Source organism: Rhipicephalus microplus, unplaced genomic scaffold (genome assembly GCF_043290135.1).
Source record: "Rhipicephalus microplus isolate Deutch F79 unplaced genomic scaffold, USDA_Rmic scaffold_117, whole genome shotgun sequence".
Lineage (NCBI taxonomy): Eukaryota > Metazoa > Arthropoda > Arachnida > Ixodida > Ixodidae > Rhipicephalus > Rhipicephalus microplus.
Genome location: NW_027464689.1, coordinates 195001 through 205000, shown reverse-complemented (window position 1 = coordinate 205000; position 10000 = coordinate 195001). Strand labels below are relative to the sequence as shown.

At 60.7% G+C, this 10000-nt stretch overlaps 1 non-coding gene across 1 annotated transcript; it reads left to right on the top strand.

Annotated features, from left to right (window-relative positions):
* The first annotated feature begins 6883 nt into the window (after nucleotides 1–6883).
* On the top strand, nucleotides 6884–8698 carry LOC142790606 (small subunit ribosomal RNA). The gene has a single exon (XR_012889636.1). It is a non-coding gene; the product is annotated as a small subunit ribosomal RNA (ribosomal RNA).
* The last annotated feature ends 1302 nt before the right edge of the window (nucleotides 8699–10000 follow it).

Sequence of the window (10000 nt, the reverse complement as noted above, 5' to 3'; positions counted from 1 at the left end):
TCGCGCCGCCCCGGCTGACGCAGTTTTCGCGCCGCCCCGGCTGACGCGGTTTCGTGCCGCCCCGGCTGACGCGGTTTTCGCGCCGCCCCGGCTGACGCGGTTTTTGCGTCGCCCCGGCTGACACGGTTCGGACTTTGCACTTTTCGGCTGTGCCTGGCTGGCGGCCCACTCACTCGATCGCCATGTCTGTTTGCCACAGTTTTCCCGGTGGTGCCGCACCCGGGCTTGCCCCGGCAGACGCGTTTTTTTTTTCTTTCGCCCCGGCTGACGCAGTTTTCGCCCCGCCCCGGCTGACGCGGTTTCGTGCCGCCCCGGCAGACGCGGTTTTCGCGCCGCCCCGGCTGACGCGGTTTCGTGCCGCCCCGGCAGACGCAGTTCGGACTTAGCACTTTTCGGCTGTGCCTGGCTGGCGGCCCACTCACTCGATCGCCATGTCTGTTTGCCACAGTTTTCCCGGTGGTGCCGCACCCGGGCTCGCCCCGGCAGACGCGTTTTTTTTTTCTTTCGCCCCGGCTGACGCAGTTTTCGCGCCGCCCCGGCTGACGCGGTTTCGTGCCGCCCCGGCAGACGCGGTTTTTTGCGCCGCCCCGGCTGACGCGGTTTTTGCCGCCCCGGCTGACGCAGTTCGGACTTAGCACTTTTCGGCTGTGCCTGGCTGGCGGCCCACTCACTCGATCGCCATGTCTGTTTGCCACAGTTTTCCCGGTGGTGCCGCACCCGGGCTCGCCCCGGCTGACGCAGTTTTCGCGCCGCCCCGGCTGACGCGGTTTCGTGCCGCCCCGGCAGACGCGGTTTTCGCGCCGCCCCGGCTGACGCGGTTTCGTGCCGCCCCGGCAGACGCAGTTCGGACTTAGCACTTTTCGGCTGTGCCTGGCTGGCGGCCCACTCACTCGATCGCCATGTCTGTTTGCCACAGTTTTCCCGGTGGTGCCGCACCCGGGCTCGCCCCGGCTGACGCAGTTTTCGCGCCGCCCCGGCTGACGCGGTTTCGTGCCGCCCCGGCAGACGCGGTTTTCGCGCCGCCCCGGCTGACGCGGTTTCGTGCCGCCCCGGCAGACGCAGTTCGGACTTAGCACTTTTCGGCTGTGCCTGGCTGGCGGCCCACTCACTCGATCGCCATGTCTGTTTGCCACAGTTTTCCCGGTGGTGCCGCACCCGGGCTCGCCCCGGCAGACGCGTTTTTTTTTTCTTTCGCCCCGGCTGACGCAGTTTTCGCGCCGCCCCGGCTGACGCGGTTTCGTGCCGCCCCGGCAGACGCGGTTTTTTTGCGCCGCCCCGGCTGACGCGGTTTTTGCCGCCCCGGCTGACGCAGTTCGGACTTGGCACTTTTTGGCTGAGCCTGGCTGGTGGCCCACTCACTCGATCGCCATGTCTGTTAGCCACAGTTTTCCCGGTGGTGCCGCACCCGGGCTCGCCCCGGCTGACGCAGTTTTCGCGCCGCCCCGGCAGACGCGGTTTTCGCGCCGCCCCGGCTGACGCGGTTTAGCACTTTTTGGGCTGAGCCTGGCTGGCGGCCCACTCACTCGATCGCCATGTCTGTTTGCCACAGTCTTCCCGGTGGTGCCGCACCCGGGCTCGCCCCGGCAGACGCGTTTTTTTTTTCTTTCGCCCCGGCAGACGTGGTTCCCCCCCCCCCCCTTTTCGCTCGCCCCGGCTGACGAGGTTTTCGCGCCGCCCCGGCTGACGCAGTTTTCGCGCCGCCCCGGCTGACGCGGTTTCGTGCCGCCCCGGCTGACGCGGTTTTCGCGCCGCCCCGGCTGACGCGGTTTTTGCGTCGCCCCGGCTGACACGGTTCGGACTTTGCACTTTTCGGCTGTGCCTGGCTGGCGGCCCACTCACTCGATCGCCATGTCTGTTTGCCACAGTTTTCCCGGTGGTGCCGCACCCGGGCTTGCCCCGGCAGACGCGTTTTTTTTTTCTTTCGCCCCGGCTGACGCAGTTTTCGCCCCGCCCCGGCTGACGCGGTTTCGTGCCGCCCCGGCAGACGCGGTTTTTTGCGCCGCCCCGGCTGACGCGGTTTTTGCCGCCCCGGCTGACGCAGTTCGGACTTTGCACTTTTTGGCTGAGCCTGGCTGGCGGCCCACTCACTCGATCGCCATGTCTGTTTGCCACAGTTTTCCCGGTGGTGCCGCACCCGGGCTCGCCCCGGCAGACGCGTTTTTTTTTTCCTTCGCCCCGGCAGACGTGGTTCCCCCCCCCCTCCGTCTTTCTTTTTGTTTTTTTTTTCGCCGCGGCTGAAGTGGATTTTTCGGTGCCTCGACGCCCCGGTAGTCGCGGTTTTTCCGTTTCCGCACGGCCCCGGCTGACGCTGCTCGGTCACAGTCGCCTTTTGTGAGGATTGCAGACTTCTTGAGCGCGGGTGTTTTTTTTTGTTGTTGTTGTTGTTTTATTACGCATTCGCTCCAGCAGACGCTGTTTAGACTTTTTGTTTCCTCTTTTATCCTGCGACGAGGTGACGAGGTTTATTCGGTGCCCCGCCGCCCCGGCTGAAGTGATTTTTCCTGTCCCGTGCCGCCCCGGCTGACGCGGTTGGGACTTCGCGTTTGTTCGGCCGCCACGGGTTTTGGCGCACTCGCTCGGTTGCTTGTTGTTGCCACTTGTTGCGAACCCAGGTTTCTTGAGCGAGCGCGGGCGTTTTTTCTTCCTTTCTTTCTTTGTTCTATGTGTTAGCGAATCGGCCTTTAATATCACACGAGGACTCACAACCAACAATTTTCAGTTTGAAGTGTAAAAAATCTGCAGGTGTTGACGTAACTGACTTGCCCCGTACCCTTGAGTACATCCATGAAGTTCTCGTAGTACTACTAAATCGCATTATTCCAAGTGGAGAAATTCCCATAAACTTGCAAACCTCTACACGAAAATCGGTGCGCGTGATAAAGTTGAAAATTATCGTCCGATAGCAAATGTGCCTTCTATAACACAAATTCTAGGAAAAAAAAAAAAAAACACTTGTTCGCCGTTTTCTGCGCCGTGACTGGCAGCACTCCGGCGAAGCGAAACGGGGTCGATTCGAGCACGATATCGGCGTCTTTCGACGTGCTCGCCGGCGACCGTCGCACGAGTACGTCGCACGAGCGCGTCTGCCGGGGCGCCGTTTGCGAAGCCGACGCAAAAGTGGGAACCGCCGCTCGGATGATCGCCGCTTTCGGCAGAGTGAGTGTTGGCACTCCGGGGAAGCGAAACAGCGTGAATGCGCCCACGAAATCGGCGTATTTTGAAGTGCCCGCCGGCGACCGTCGCACGAGTACGGTAAACCGCGTCAGCCGGGGCGTAGTTCGGGACGCCGACGAAAAAGTGGGAAGCGCAACTCGGATCTTCGCCGTTTTTGCAGGAGTGAGTGGCGGCCCTCCTGCGAGACCAAGAAGCATCGATTCGTGCACGAATTCGGCGCCTTTCGACGTGATCGCCGGCGACCGTCGCTCGAGTAGGGCAAACCGCGTCTGCCGGGGCGGGCTTCGGGACGCCGATGCGAAAGTGGGAAACGCTGCTCGGATGTTCGCCGTTTTTGGCCGAGTGAGTGCTGGCACTCGGGCGAAGCCAAACGGGGCCGATTACGGCACGATATCGGCGTCTTTCGACGTGCCCGGCGGCGACCGTCGCACGAGTACGGTAAACCGCGTCAGCCCGGGCGGAGTTCGGGACGCCGATGCGAAAGTGGAGAACGCCGCTCGGATCTTCGCCGTTTTTGGAGGAGTGAGTGGCGGCACTCCGGAGAAGCCAAGGAGCGCCAATTAGCGCACGATATCGGCGTCTTTCGACGCGCTCGCCGGCGACCGTCGCACGAGTAGGGCAAACCGCGTCTGCCGGGGCGGGGTTTACGACGCCGACGCAAAAGTGGGAACCGCCGCTCGGATGTTGGCCGTTTTTGGCAGAGTGAGTGCTGGCACACCGGCGACGCGAAAGAGCGCGAAAGCGCCCACGAAAGTGGCGTATTTGGACGTGCTTGACGGCGACCGCTGCAGGAGTACGAAAAACCACGTCAGCCGGGGCGAGCGACCCACGGCGGTCTGGGTGCTTATCGCTGCTATTATAGGGGCACCCCGGCAGACGCAGAAAAAAAAATTTTTTTTCGACCTTCTTTTTTGCTGGTCGAGCTCGGGTAACCCAGGTCGCAATGGGAGCCGCGCACGAAAGCGGCGTCGCGAGACGCGTTCGCGGTCGCTAGTCGCACGAGCTCGGCAACCGCGTCAGCCGGCGCGGAGTTCGGGATGCCGACGGCTAAGTGGGTACCGCTGCTCGGATGTTCGCCGTTTTTGGCCGAGTGAGTGCTGGCACTCCGGCGAAGCGAAACGGGGCCGATTCGGGCACGATATCGGCGTATTTCGACGTGCTCGCCGGCGACCGTCGCACGAGTACGGCAAAGCGCGTCTGCCGGGGCGAGGTTTGCGATGCCGACGAAAAAGTGGGAAGCGCCGCTCGGATCTTCGCCGTTTTTGCAGGAGTGAGTGGCGGCCCTCCTGCGAGACCAAGAAGCATCGACTCGCGCACGATATCGGTGTCTTTCGACGTGCCCGCCGGCCACCGCCGCACGAGTACGGCAAACCGCGTATGCCGGGGCGGGGTTGGCGACGCCGACGCAAAAGTGGGAACCGCCACTAGGATGTTCGCCGTTTTTGGCAGAGTGAGTGCTGGCACACCGGCGACGCGAAAGAGCGCGAAAGCGCCCACGAAAGTGGCGTATTTGGACGTGCTTGACGGCGACCGCTGCAGGAGTACGAAAAACCACGTCAGCCGGGGCGAGCGACCCACGGCGGTCTGGGTGCTTATCGCTGCTATTATAGGGGCACCCCGGCAGACGCAGAAAAAAAAAATTTTTTTTCGACCTTCTTTTTTGCTGGTCGAGCTCGGGTAACCCAGGTCGCAATGGGAGCCGCGCACGAAAGCGGCGTCGCGAGACGCGTTCGCGGTCGCTAGTCGCACGAGCTCGGCAACCGCGTCAGCCGGCGCGGAGTTCGGGATGCCGACGGCTAAGTGGGTACCGCTGCTCGGATGTTCGCCGTTTTTGGCCGAGTGAGTGCTGGCACTCCGGCGAAGCCAAACGGGGCCGATTCGGGCACGATATCGGCGTATTTCGACGTGCTCGCCGGCGACCGTCGCACGAGTACGGCAAAGTGCGTCTGCCGGGGCGGGGTTTGCGACGCGTACGCAATAGTGAGAACCGTCGCTCGGATGTTCGTCGTCTTTCGCCGAGCCAGTGCTGGCACTCCGGCGAAGCCGAACGGAGCCGATTCGGGCACGATATCGGCGTCTTTCCACGTGCTCGCCGGCGACCGTCGCACGAGTACGGTAAACCGCGTCAGCCGGGGCGGAGTTCGGGACGCCGATGCGAAAGTGGGAAGCGCCGCTCGGATCTTCGCCGTTTTTGGAGGAGTCAGTGGCGGCACTCCGGTGAAGCCAAGGTGCGCCAATTCGCGCACGATATCGGCGTCTTTCGACGTGCCCGCCGGCCACCGTCGCACGAGTAAGGCAAACCTCGTCTGCCGGGGCGGGGTTTGCGACGCCGACGCAAAAGTGGGAACCGCCGCTCGGATGTTCGCCGTTTTTGGCAGAGTGAGTGCTGGCACTCCGGCGAAGCGAAAGAGCGTGAATGCGCCCACGAAAGTAGCGTATTTGGACGTGCTTGACGGCGACCGCCGCAGGAGTACGAAAAACCACGTCAGCCGGGGCGAGCGACCCACGGCGGTCTGGGTGCTTATCGCTGCTATTATAGGGGCACCCCGGCAGACGCAGAAAGAAAAAAAAAAATGGGGACATGGCGTGCGTCACCGTGCGGCTTCGCAGCGTTGCCGAAGTCGCCGAGCCCTTCGACTGAGCCGAACGGCGGACAGGGAACGTTGGTCGGCCGTTCTAACCTGTCGGTGCCACGCCGAGACGTCGTTAAGGAAAACCGCGTCGTGGGCCTCTACGACGCCGTCGAGTCGTTGTACGTTTGGTGTCCAGCGTGTCGGCGGCGAGTAGCGGACACGTCGTTCACGACTTCGGTCTTTCGCAGTCGACGCGAACTTGCGGAGAGTCGTGGTGCCTCACGTTTTCGGCAGAAACCGCGGCGGAATTTTCCCGTGCGTGCGCGCACGACCTCGGTGCTGTGCCGTCAGCGTAGTGTTGCACAAACTCGTGGCCTACCCAAGGTGCGGTACGTTTGCGGCCGTATCCTCGGTGGGAATTTCGTGAGTAGGGTCGCAAATTCTACGACCTCGGCGGGTTTGAGAGCGACGTAGACTTGTGGCACGCTCAACGTGCCACACGTTTCGGGGCACACCCGCGGTGAAATTTTCTCGAGTACGCTCGTATTAGTGCCCAAGGAGGTCTGGGTACTTATCGCTGCTATTATGTGGGGGTTCTCGTGAGCGGCGTACGCGAAAGCGACCGGGTGTCTGATATGCGGCGGGCTTCGGCCTCGTCAAGCGTGTCCTCGGGTCTGCTCCAGGGGAATCCACGGCAGTCGTCTGCAGCCTCATCCGCTTGATGCGTTAGGGGCTGGTTGTCGGACGGTGCCGTTTTACCACGATATCGAGGTGTGTTCCGTGTCGTCCTCGGGCGATTCAGATGCGAAAGCGCCGAAGACGCGGGCGTGACCCGTCGTCTGGCGGCTTTGCAGTCTCGGCTCCGTTGCTAGTTCCGGCCGGTCCACCGACAGTGCAGCGGGCTTGGGCAACCCGCACGGCGCGACCGAGTCGATGCAACGAAAAAGAGCGAGCATGAACGTGCTTCTTGCCGCACGGCTCCCACTCGTCTTTCGGGAAGGTTGTGCCGTAGCGAGCTCGAACGCCGTCATCTCGGAGTGCAAAATAAGCGTGTTGGGGCGCCTGAAGGTGGCCTCCGCCGCACACAGACTGCGTCCGGCCCGCCGAAGGCGAGGACGGACGCGCAGTCGAACGATTACCTGGTTGATCCTGCCAGTAATCATATGCTTGTCTCAAAGATTAAGCCATGCATGTCTAAGTACATGCCGAAATAAGGCGAAACCGCGAATGGCTCATTAAATCAGTTATGGTTCCTTAGATCGTTTCTTCCTACTTGGATAACTGTGGCAATTCTAGAGCTAATACATGCAGTGAGCCTGGAGCCCTTTGGGTAACGGGTGCTTTTATTAGACCAAGATCGATCGGGTTTCGGCCCGTATTGTGTGGTGACTCTGGATAACTTTGTGCTGATCGCATGGCCACGAGCCGGCGACGTTTCTTTCAAGTGTCTGCCTTATCAACTTTCGATGGTAGGTTACTTGCTTACCATGGTTGTTACGGGTAACGGAGAATCAGGGTTCGATTCCGGAGAGGGAGCCTGAGAAACGGCTACCACATCCAAGGAAGGCAGCAGGCGCGCAAATTACCCACTCCCGGCACGGGGAGGTAGTGACGAAAAATAACAATACGGGACTCTTTTGAGGCCCCGTAATTGAAATGAGTACACTCTAAATCCTTTAACGAGGATCAATTGGAGGGCAAGTCTGGTGCCAGCAGCCGCGGTAATTCCAGCTCCAATAGCGTATACTAAAGCTGCTGCGGTTAAAAAGCTCGTAGTTGGATCTCAGTTCCAGACGAGTAGTGCATCTACCCGATGCGACGGCTCGGACTGAACATCATGCCGGTTCTTTCTTGGTGCACTTCATTGTGTGCCTCGAGATGGCCGGTGCTTTTACTTTGAAAAAATTAGAGTGCTCAACGCAGGCGAGTCGCCTGAATAAACTTGCATGGAATAATAGAACAAGACCTCGTTTCTGTTCTGTTGGTTTTTGGAATACGAGGTAGTGATTAAGAGGGACGGACGGGGGCATTCGTATTGCGGCGCTAGAGGTGAAATTCTTGGACCGTCGCAAGACGAACTACTGCGAAAGCATTTGCCAAGAATGTTTTCATTGATCAAGAACGAAAGTCAGAGGTTCGAAGGCGATCAGATACCGCCCTAGTTCTGACCATAAACGATGCCAACCAGCGATCCGCCTGAGTTACTCAAATGACTCGGCGGGCAGCTTCCGGGAAACCAAAGTATTTGGGTTCCGGGGGAAGTATGGTTGCAAAGCTGAAACTTAAAGGAATTGACGGAAGGGCACCACCAGGAGTGGAGCCTGCGGCTTAATTTGACTCAACACGGGAAAACTTACCCGGCCCGGACACTGGGAGGATTGACAGATTGAGAGCTCTTTCTTGATTCGGTGGATGGTGGTGCATGGCCGTTCTTAGTTGGTGGAGCGATTTGTCTGGTTAATTCCGATAACGAACGAGACTCTAGCCTATTAAATAGGTGCGGGGTTCCCAGCACCTTACAACCTTCTTAGAGGGACAAGCGGCTCCTAGCCGCACGAAACAGAGCAATAACAGGTCTGTGATGCCCTTAGATGTCCGGGGCCGCACGCGCGCTACACTGAAGGAAGCAGCGTGTCTTTATCCCTGTCTGAAAAGACTGGGTAACCCGTGGAACTTCTTTCGTGATTGGGATAGGGGCTTGCAATTGTTCCCCTTGAACGAGGAATTCCCAGTAAGCGCGAGTCATAAGCTCGCGTTGATTACGTCCCTGCCCTTTGTACACACCGCCCGTCGCTACTACCGATTGAATGATTTAGTGAGGTCTTCGGACCGATGTCCGGCGCGGCCTTTCGGTTGCGCCGGTCTGTTGGAAAGATGACCAAACTTGATCATTTAGAGGAAGTAAAAGTCGTAACAAGGTTTCCGTAGGTGAACCTGCGGAAGGATCATTAACGGATTGTGAAGGGTGAGCGCCTCAGCTGCGTCTGCGCCCGACACTTTCTGCCGCTGACCCCGTTTGGACGCGGGGTCGGCTTTTCCCCACGGGGCTGCCTGAATGTGGAGCGGCACCCCGTGACAAATTGTTGCGCCCAGCGGACGCCAACACCGCGACCTTGGACGGTCGGCCAGGTGGCGGACGCGGGTACAAACGGCGCAACGCACTCATAGGTCGGCTTTCGACCCGCCACTGCACCGTGGCTCGAAGCGCTCGAAATGCGCGACCCGACCGCTGCGGGACCGCCTAGTACTGTAAACAGGAGCGGCGGAGCGCGAACGGCGAGTCGTGGTTACGTCGGTAGAAGGCGAGGCTGCGCGTTCCCGAAACGCCAGCCGAGTGCCCTCCCGACCGTTCGAGCGTGCAAGAACGAGACCCGACAATCGCGCGGCGACTGCCAAGTACGAGAGGAACGGCACAAGCGTCGGCGGTCGGTCAAGGAACTGGCGATGTGACGGGTCCGCTGTGCACCAGTGCATACCGTCCCGCCGTCCGCGGCAAGCGCCTCCGCGTCCTCGGGTGACGGAGGCTGCCGGTCGGTTCTTGCAGGCGAGGGATCTCGCTGGCACCGGTTCGCGTTGACGCGCGGCCGGTCATGGCACGGCGATGCGACGGCCGAGGTGCGCAGTACTCGATGGAGGAACCGCACGCTCCGATGACCGTCCCGCCCTCCGCGGCGTATGCGTACCGACCGTAATGGTTGCAGCAGCGCCGGCCGGCTTTTGAATTCGCCACACGAAACACGGTGCGAGATCGCGGTTAGGGGAGCGTCGACGTTGCCAGGCGTTTTGCTTGCTGCCGAGGGAAAGGCGGCACGGCCACGTCGCGCTCGTCGCGATTAGCGGGTCTGCGCGCTTTGGGAAGGTGCCGCAACGACTTGCCGAAAGAGGAAGCACGGAAGAACGAGGGACTTGGACGTCCCGACAATTGAACGCACTTGCGACCAGGCCCTTGCTGGCTTCGTTCTTCCGCCTCGAGTAGGCTCGTACGCGGCTCCGGCGCCGAAAGTGGTCCTTGGCACCGACTTCGGTGGACGTGGGAAGTGCCGCGCAAGTACGGCGCGCCTGGCTCCACCTGTTGGCTAAAGTAGGCAGCCGGATCGGCATTTTGGTGTGCGGTGGCAAACCGTGGATGCGAAAAAAGCTTGTGCGATTTCGTGGAACAAAAAGCGGGGGTCCCCCTTTTTATGCGGAGGAGACCGACCCGCCTGCCGTGGTGAACCGCGACGCCACGGTAAAAACGGGAGAGGCTTGTCGAT